The sequence below is a fragment of the Montipora foliosa genome, chromosome 4 (assembly GCF_036669935.1).
Source record: "Montipora foliosa isolate CH-2021 chromosome 4, ASM3666993v2, whole genome shotgun sequence".
In the NCBI taxonomy this organism is placed as follows: Eukaryota; Metazoa; Cnidaria; class Anthozoa; order Scleractinia; family Acroporidae; genus Montipora; species Montipora foliosa.
The window spans coordinates 39164093-39174092 of NC_090872.1; positions in this window are offsets into that span (position 1 = coordinate 39164093).

Below are 10000 nucleotides of genomic sequence, written 5' to 3' on the forward strand. Positions count from 1 at the left end.
AGAGTAACGCTATTGAAATTAGTATTTCATCTTCATTATGACCCATCTGCCCACTCGTAAGAAAGATAAATAAATATATGTATTTAAAAGGCTCTCCCAGGGGTTTTAAGAACTTTTCGCATCCTTTTGGAATGGATACTTTTGCCCTCAGTACGAAACAATTTGTTTGTCCAGCGGTCTGCATGAAGAACACGTCCCTCCCCCTTTCCGTCCATGTGTTTTGATCTCAGACTGCAATGGCGGCAACTGATTGTAAGTGAATAGTATAAGTTTTCATCATTAGTCTTTTAAACGTGGAAATTTACATTTAAGAGCATTAAATTCCCTTCATGTGTGCTTTCTTTCCAATAAGTCAACAATTAATTGATAGTGTATTTGGTACATTGAAAATAATCACCGTGGTAGAATCAAAGATATCTTTTTTTTAAATTAAGCAAAAGACCACAAGTTTCTATGGTTTATAGGCATGATAAACCACTTAGAATGTTGGAGGAACACGCCTGCGGCTCGTGATTTACGAATTCCTCTCGTGTTCTACCAACATTCCGCATGGTTTATCAGCCTATAAACCATAGAAACTTGTGGTCTATTGCTTTTGTATAATAATTCAGATTACGAGCGATTTGTCCATGAGTTTACTGGCACAATAAAACATAGCTGATTGACCAATCAGAGTGCGCGCATTGATTTTGTTATTATATAATCTCTGATAAAGAGGGCGTGTGCCGTAGTACTATCACTTTTTTAATCTAACAGCTAATTTTGTGTTCCGATTTTGCTTAAGCCGGCCGCACACCGGGAGAAACTAGCGCCGCGCTAATTCCACCGAGAATAATTCAAGCGTACGCAGCGTCAGTGCTGTTACCCGCACACCTAGCGCTGTTATTGTGTGGCTTACACGAAGTGTGAAAGCCACACTATGCCATCGTCTAAGATATTTATTTGTCACCGAGAACCTTAATTTCTCAAGCTCAATGCTTTTGAATTCTAGGACAGAGGAGTCACAGATTGATTGTTCCCTGAAAAGAAAAACTAATACATTGATTCAGTGAGAATAAAGAAATTTTTCATGAAATCAGTCTCGATAAGAAAAAGTATTTTGTATTACTCCTGACCTACCCACTTAAACTGGCTCATCATCACTAACTGCACTTTTAACCCGGAAGTGACATGAGTAATGACGACAAGAGGTTATCGTCACCAGCGCTAAGTTCGTTTTCTTCAGAAAACTTCGCAGCGAAGAAAATACCAAACATCTTTGATATTGAGCGCTATTTCCGCATTGACAAATGCGCATAAAAATTAACTCCGCACACCGGGCGAAATCTTCGCGGCAGAGCTAGCGATGCGCTATTTTCGCTAAATGCACGGGTGGCTTTAGAGTCACAGTTCTTACATGCTATGTTTAGGTAATCGCACGCGAATGTTCATCACTAAAGACCTAGTTAAATGTGAGGACCGATTGTGAAGTTCATTTTGTTTCAGAAAGCAGGCTGAGCTAGTCTCCGGCCACAAATCCCAATATATTTGAGCAGGCCATCATATTAATTATTGATAGGATGGGTCGGTACATTTCGCTGACCCCCAGTCCATGGACTACCCAAATGGATTACCCAAATGGACTACCCTAAAAATACTATTTCGAATGAGTACTGTTGATCCGTGCGTAAGCAGCATCTCAAATAGTGCTTACTTAAGCCTCAACACCCATTTTAAACAGCATTGTTCAACAGTATTTAAATCTAAGCACACATTTAAAAAAGGTTAGCTTTCGATTATTGTTGTGATGGCCGATTACTTCATTTAAGCTAACCTTTTTAAAGTGGGTGCTTAGACTTAAATACTGCTGAACAACGCTGTTTAAAATGGGCGTTGAGGCGTAAGTAAGCACTATTTGAGATGCTGCTTACACATAGATCAACAGTACTCATTCGAAATAGTATTTTTAGGGTAGTCCATTTGGGTAGTCCATGGACTGGGGGTCAGCGAAATGTACCAACCCTGATAGGATACAGCGACATGTAAAATCACTGAAACATCAGGACTAGAAAACTTGGTTTCGCGGTCCATTCGAGCCACTACTTTCTCAGGCTTCTTTGCAAAGGTGTTCCGTTAAAGTGCATCTATAAACTCAAATAATTTTGGTCTGCAATATTAATCTCCCTGTCAAGAGCAAACATGTTTTACTATTCTCATCTCTGCCGGGTACTTGAAGTAGCAGTAATTTGAACCCACGACCGTATTGTGAGAGGCATGAGTCTATTCTCGAGCTTGCATCACAAACTGCTTTGCAATAGACTAAAGCCTCTAACTCAATGTTGTACTCAATTCAAACCCTTTTGCTCGATAAAATGTTTTGTTTTGTTCTCGGTATTTCCATGTCATTCAAATGTGAATGTTACATTATAATGCAAGTACAATACACAAGGAATCTTAATCCCGGGAGATTTGAATTGGGTAGGACATTGAGCTAGCCGATTTGGTCTATGCGAAATTGCTTTGAAAACAGGAATACAAAGCAGTTTGTGTCGAAGAATCGCGAATAGACCCATACCTCTCACATGACGGTCATGGGTCCAAATTACTGCTAAATCTGCCAAGTTTACGTGGCTTGCATGGCATAGAAAAAGTGAAATTCTACACGATGTAGTTAACAATGGTGACATATCTTTCCTTTGGATGGGGAAATCTAATTTGAGTTTAGGTGCACTTTAACTGTAATGATCATCAGTTTAATAAGAAACTTGAATGTAAAAGCTGATAAAATATTGATTCTAAACGTTTTCGATCAATTTGATCATCAATCAGAGTGAAATAATCTGCATACGCTCAGTGTTCTTATAGATCAGGCAGTGCCAGTTATGTAATACCTGTTCCCATGGGGAACAAGGTGAGGTCCAGTGATTGCACTTGTTTATTTAGCTCTGGACGGAAGCGTGCGATGTAAAAGGCTCATTTTATTCTCCATTTTAACTATGAATGGGCGGTGGTTAAAACTTTAAACGTGAACTTGTGGTTAGGGTGTTTTCTAATGTGCTTGGCTGGCCCCGACTGCTTATTAACATGTTTCCCATATTACCTTATTACCTTCCCGTGGGAACAGGTATCACATAACTGGCACCGCCTGAACTATAAGAACACTGATCGTATGCAGATGATCTCACTCTGATGATAATCAAACTGATCGAAAGCGTTGAGACTCATAATTTTAACAGCTTTTACCTTCAAGTTTTATATTTTACTTTTATGGGCGAAATGTACAATCATCAGTTTATTTCCATTGAATTACGATAAGGAACTAATAAGAAGATAAATAGGAAATAACGCCCTCCGTTTCAATTAATTAGCTTTAACTATTTTGCTTCTTAGTGAAAATAGTAAGATACGTAAATTTTCGCAAGGGAAAAGACGATGAAAAATTCAACGACTTCAATTAAACAGCCATTACATATGAGGTTATATATGAGGTTCATGTGAACGGTCTCCTAAGCTGATTCTCTTTTCACCAAAAAAGCACTTGCCCTACAGAAATCGTCATGTTAGTTGATCAACCCCCGCAAGACATTAGGCTTGTTGGCTGCAGTTTACGCATGGGCCGGATTTGCTAACACCAGTCCTATAAATATTTCCAAACTGAGTGTAATAAGGCTCTAACAGGCAGTAAGTACTTGTGCATGTAGCAGCTAAAGGGAAAAAGTGAACGGAATGCAAAAAACGACCTGTAGGGAAATATTTCATATCATAATCAACTTTTAATGCTTAACGTTCTTATGAAAATATTTAGTTCAAGGTGTTAATGAAAATGCATAGAATTTTCAACGATTAATTACCAATGAGCAATGGTAAAGTTAGGTTGTTGAAACTGAATTGAGTTTCTCGCATAGTTCGTATTTCTGAAGTTTGATGTTTTGGTAAATATTTAGAATGAAAAGGCTAAAACACTATTCCTTACAAGTAGGAGAGCATTACTAGATTGTGAGCAGTCTCCCTTTTGCTCTACAATCCACGGGATCAAACGAGCGCAGTTTGCCTGCAGTAGAAGCCAAGAGTAGCGCGGGCCTCGGATAGCGAGTGAAAACTGAGAAACTTTCCAAACAAAAGAGACTGTTGGTAGTCTAGCGCATCACTTGCTGCAGATTTAGCATAAGCCTTATGGTTTTTCAGTTCATAAGAAACAGTTTTGTGGAGAACAACGTTTGCGAAATGTGATCCGTTTAGAAAATAAAGTTGTACTTCTCTTTCATGAATACCTTGTGTTTTCTCCTGTGATTTTAAAACCTACATTTGACTAGAGCCGATATGCAGAATCTAAGCCAATTTTAAACAAATGGTACACAGTTTAAGGTATCACCATTGTGAATCGTCTCCATTTTTCGAAGTAACCACCAGTGTGTCTAGCAGTCAATGCTATCCATCTGTAGATAATTACCCATTCGTTTTATAACTTGTCGTAAACGCAATAGCAAAACAAAGGTCCAGTGCACCATTTAGCAATTGGTTCATTCCTTAGCCAAAGCCATGATGAGAACGAAAATGAATGCCTCAATTGATCGGCTTACAGCATCGCAGAAAGATATAAAAAAAACAATGTGCCAATGACTTTGATTAGGCCATTAGCACTATCAACAAGATACGTCCCCACAATGCACGTAATTAGATGCAAGTGGATTTCAATAAGCATGACGAGGTGTCCACCTGCTCTTTTTCTCAACTTTTACGTCACTAATCTCTCGGAATACAGACAATTAACATCACAAAGTGTCCCTCAAATACTGCTATCCAAGTAAGGATAAACTGCTGCATTTACCCTGACCTAAAAATAACGCTGACATTCACCCTAACCTTGTTAGATATAGATAGGAAATGCCTAGACTTAAAGGGACACTTCGTGTTGGATGTCGAATATGGGTGTTTAGCTAATTGTGTGCATTTCTTGACCTAAAGCCTGGCCAAACACTCGCAGCATTTCAACGCAACATCTTGCAACATTGCTGGGCACAACATGTTGCATACGTTTGACCACCTTGTTGCGATATGTTGCAACATGTAGGATAATGTTGGACCAAATATGAAAACGGACAATTATTTTGAGCAACATTGTGGATGTTGCAGATGTTGCACTCGTTTGGCCACGTTCACGCAACATAGTTGCACCAGGGAATGCGCGCTAGGTCCACTTGTTGCGCGCCAGGGGCCTGGGGCACATGAACCTCAACATGTTGCGTTGAAAATGTTGAAAATGTTGCGTGCGTTTGGCCAGCCCGTTCAACAAGTCGAAACATCAAGCAACGTGGCAAGACGTTGCGTTGAAATGTTGCGAGCGCTTGGCCAGGCCTTACGTGTATCAACAAGCTTGTGATGGCAAGGAGCGAAACCGTAGAGAAGATCCTTGATTGCAATTTTAATCGAAGGGGTGTGTGGGGTGTGGTGGGGAGGGGTGAGTTTGGGCATAAGGTGGCAACGAAATGTGTAAGTTGGAGTAAACACCAGCTTCTATCCCCACCATATAATTATTCTTGATAAATGACCAGTACGCGAATTTCTCCGAGATTTTTTCTCTCTAATTCATGTCCATTAAAAAGCAGTGGCTGCTTTATTTATAGTACAGCCACAATCAGAATTCTCAAGAATAGACCTCGTGAATTGAAGTGCCTGGTCAGTACAAAAACCTAAAAAAAATAGGCTTTCCAACTATTATTAGACACCAAATATCCTTGGGTCACTCTTAAAGAGACTAATGGGGTGATAATTCTCCGAATTTCTTATCAGTCGTGTTATATGGCCTTTTTATAAAACGAAATGAAAGTAGGTATTTGCTGCAAAAGCGCGTATTTGCTCCTTCATTTTTGCGTTTTTGAATAAAACTTCAAAAATGAGCCATTCTAGCAGTTCTATATCCACGCTCATCATACTTTGAAGTGACGGAAATATTGTGGACTGTTTAATTTCTTCGTATGAGGAGTAGTTTACTCGTGAGGGATAACTTCTCTTCTTCACGAAAAAAGAAAGTGCGTATTTGCTCCTGAAACAGGTATTTGCTACGAAATGGTTTTTTAACGATAAAATTGTTCAAAATTCGTTTATTCCTCTTTAATTGCTTTCAGATAGTGCATTTTAACAAGCGCTAACCTCACCAAAGGAGAAAACAAAGATATGACCGCCGGTTTGACTTTTAAAAAGAAAAAACCTTTCCCAGTCTTTTGAAAAAATCCTGACCCCTCAAGTCGTACAGAAAACCTACCCTACAACAACCTTTTAAGCAGAAATTGAAGACATCGTAAAAAGAAGAATATTACTGATCGCAGAGGGGTTTCATAGGAATGTCTATCGTTGTCATGACCTTTAAAAGCCGAATTGTTTCCTGAATTTTACGTAATTATTGATGAATGTACCAAAAAAGGAGTATTTGCTACCCTTTTTGGATTTAAACGGAAATAAATTACACGTCAAAAAATTAACTCCAATCTTTGAGGATTGGATGCCATCTGTGAAATACCAGCTTTTGTAAAAAGTGTTAAAAATGTCATTTATATTACATTTGAATTTTTTGAAGGCATATGGAAAACAAGTAGCATATACCTAATGATGAATCTAAAGAGAGAGAGAGAGAGAGAGAGAGGGAGAGAGAGAGAGAATTATAGACGAACCCCTTTGGAGCTACCAGTTTGAAACAGATGGTATATAGGTGTCTATAAGAAACAATTGCTTAAATCAGTAGCCCATAACTATAAGCGAACAACAGCCCTATATTCCTGTTAAGAATGAGAGCAGCAACTTGATGTCATAACCGGGTGTTTTTGTTTTTTTTTTTTGGCGGGAAAAGGTAGTCTGTATAGATCGTAGTCTACATAGATGTTAAATGCCGTGACATAGATTGTAGTCATGGGCTCCAGCTTAAATTGTCCAGATAAGTGCGTGTATCGCTTCTCTCTTTCGTCCGAAGATTTCTCTGCTTGTAACGTTACAAAATAAGGGGTGCTCCACAGGGGTGGTCCATGGATCGGGTCCATCATGTGAAGGGGTCAATGGACCGGGTGCACAAGGGTGGTCCATGGGCCTGGGATGGATGTCTCGTTTACATTTGCTCTGGCTGATTTGGCCGCCTAGTTTGATTGCCTAAAAAATCTATAAGTATTAAGTGACTTGAGTTTCTGTCGCACTTATGGCCCACATGGCCTACTACCTATTAAACCACAAGACCGTTTACCATAGTTCATCTTACATTCGAATTTCTCGAAGCAGAAAGGTCACAACATTGAAAACGTGATCGGGGATCGAAGAACTTGGTAAGGTCGAACACGTTTGTTGACTATTGCTACGTCATTACCGGCGTCATATCTAAGATGGCGCTCTCCAAGTCACGAAAGAGGCAACTTCAAAGTGCTCTTGTCACTTTTTAACAGGGAACTGGACAAAACGGCAATTATTTTCGAATTCCTGGGGAAAAGTTTTCGTAATTTGGAGAAACTTTTTCCCGTTAAAGAGTATGACAGCAAGTTTCCATCTACTATACTTTGCAATCTTTGTGCCCCATAAAATGAGGTACTATAAGGAGGGATTTGTATTTCTTGCGCCTTCACGTGTTCCAAACTTGCTTGTTGCACAGGATTTTTCTAGACGTTCAATGGATCTCTCGGTCTGAAATCTAAAAGACCGATTTTATATCAGTCAGATTATAGACACCGATAATTAGCAAATTTCTTCACACTTTTCTAGAGATTACTGGGGAGCTTTGTGGATCTCATTCACTAGATTGTTTTGCTAATTATTACAATGCTAAGTTTCCTAGATTTTATTCCAGGTTCTGGCATCCGGGGTGCACAGCCTGAGTTGATTGTGTCACTCAGCCCACAAGGGCTCTTCAATTAGCTACCATAATACTCCAAATTTTTGCATAAGTTTTGTTTTTATTTTCTCTTGGGACTTATAATGGCCCCAAGAAAAACTTGAAACAATGCTCGTGCAAAATTTTCAAGTACAAACAAAGAGTATTATGGTATTTTTGATAGCCGGTGGCTAACGTATGTTTGCGAAGGAGGCTTTGGGTATCGTAATTGTTCCCTTTTGGCCGTCTGCCAGCTTCTGGTCTTTCATCTGCAGAGTGTATGCTGATTTCTTTATTGCCTATAGGGTATACAGTGGAGCTTCGGTATTATGACCGGAACACTAATTCGTTACTGGGTTCGAGTGCGTTTTTGTTTCCACAGTTGTAACACTTAGCATCTTATTAACATTATTCATCTTTCCGCAGTTCAAGTTCATGATGATATGTATGTCTTTCATATATATTAACTTTGGTCATAGCTGTATCCTCTGCGGGGCCATACGAGACTGACATCCTCAAAATTGAGAACCATGACACAGCACCTCCAACGGGTACCATTCAGTTCAGAACCGGAAGGCCAGTACGAACTCGTTTTCGACTGGATTTGTAAGGTACATTGGTAGATGTCATTAACGGGGAAATTGAAAATTGGGCATTAATTTCCAACAGTTCTTTGTAAGAAATTGAAATGCTTGTTAATGTATAATGAAGAAAATGTAAAAAATAAGATTTTGCATTTAATTCATGAGTGTATTTTATTTTTCTATAAAATTCGGTCAAACAGGAATGTTGTGAGGTCTTTACAGCCACCTAACTGACAACTGACAGATAGCACAAAATTTCCAGTAGTGTAGCAGCTCTCGTAACCTGCTATTGTTTGGTATTTTAGGCAGCTTCCATTGTTTTTAAGTGCAAGTCATTGTTTCAATTGGTTTGTCTTTTGTTTTTGGCTAAGGCAGCGAACCAATCACATTATACGTTACCGTGCGGGAGCTGCTACGTCACCCATAATTTCAACTGGCAACTGATAAATGGACGATATTTTACCTGACAACCGACATTTGCACCAACCCCCCCCCCCCCCCCCCAAATCCAGATCCTCTCTTCTTTACTGGCTCAATATGAAGCCACATAATGACCAGCTTCCAGATGGCTTGATAGTTCAACGTGCAGAGTACTGCACCTACGGTGCTTTTAAAGGGACATCTACTTCCTCTCCCCTTTTTCCTAAGAGATAAGTGTCTCTGCTCTCTTTTTTAATCTTGATTTTGTCCGCCGCTCACTTTTTTTTTAAACAGCCGTAAAAAAATGGTTAGCAGCGGAAAAAAAAGGGGTGGGGTGTCTTGAAAACAAAGACCCCTAAGACTTTAAGACTTGAAAACGAAGAAAGTAACCCAAAACCCTCAATTTGGCGAACCCTAGGCCTAACTAGGTCCAAAGTTGGTTTTTAGGCCTAGGGTTAGCCAAATTGACGTTTTCGGGCTACTTTCTTCGTTTTCGTTAGCGGTGGACAAAATCAATATTTCAAAAGTCATCGTTTTCTCTAAAAGCGCTGGTTTAATTTGTTTTGCTTGACGTTCTCAGTTCTACATATTGCAGGAAGTTAATTCTGTCTCAGGAAGGTTACTCAAACCCCGAAGGGTGATAGAAGACCGATGTTGCCAAGTTTGGGAATTAAAGAGAAAACGGAGAACCGTTTACGAATCAGATTTTCTGGGGTCCCACAAGGCAGCGCGCTTGGATCATTAATATTCAACACATTTATGAATGATCTTGTCTACGCTGTCAAATAGAGTAGATGATCCGCGTATGCTGACGATACACAGATATTTTTCGCTGACAGTACGGCGGAGAAAGTGGAAGAGGTAATAAATTCGGATCACGCAAATGTTGATCAGTGGTACGAGAAAAACGGAATGAAGAGGAATACAAACAAATACCAAGCTATAGTAATGGGAAAGTCCCAGGTTATGCCACAATTTTGCATTATGCCTACTGTGAAAACACTGCTATTCCCATAACTGAAGATCTCGAAAGGCTTGGTGTCACTGTTGACGACAAAGTGAAATTTTAGAGGCATATAGCTAATGTATGCAGAAAAGTCTCCCAGCAGATCGCTATACTCAATCGAATGAAAAAGATCCTTCCATTAGAAATAAGACCAAAGAGTATCAA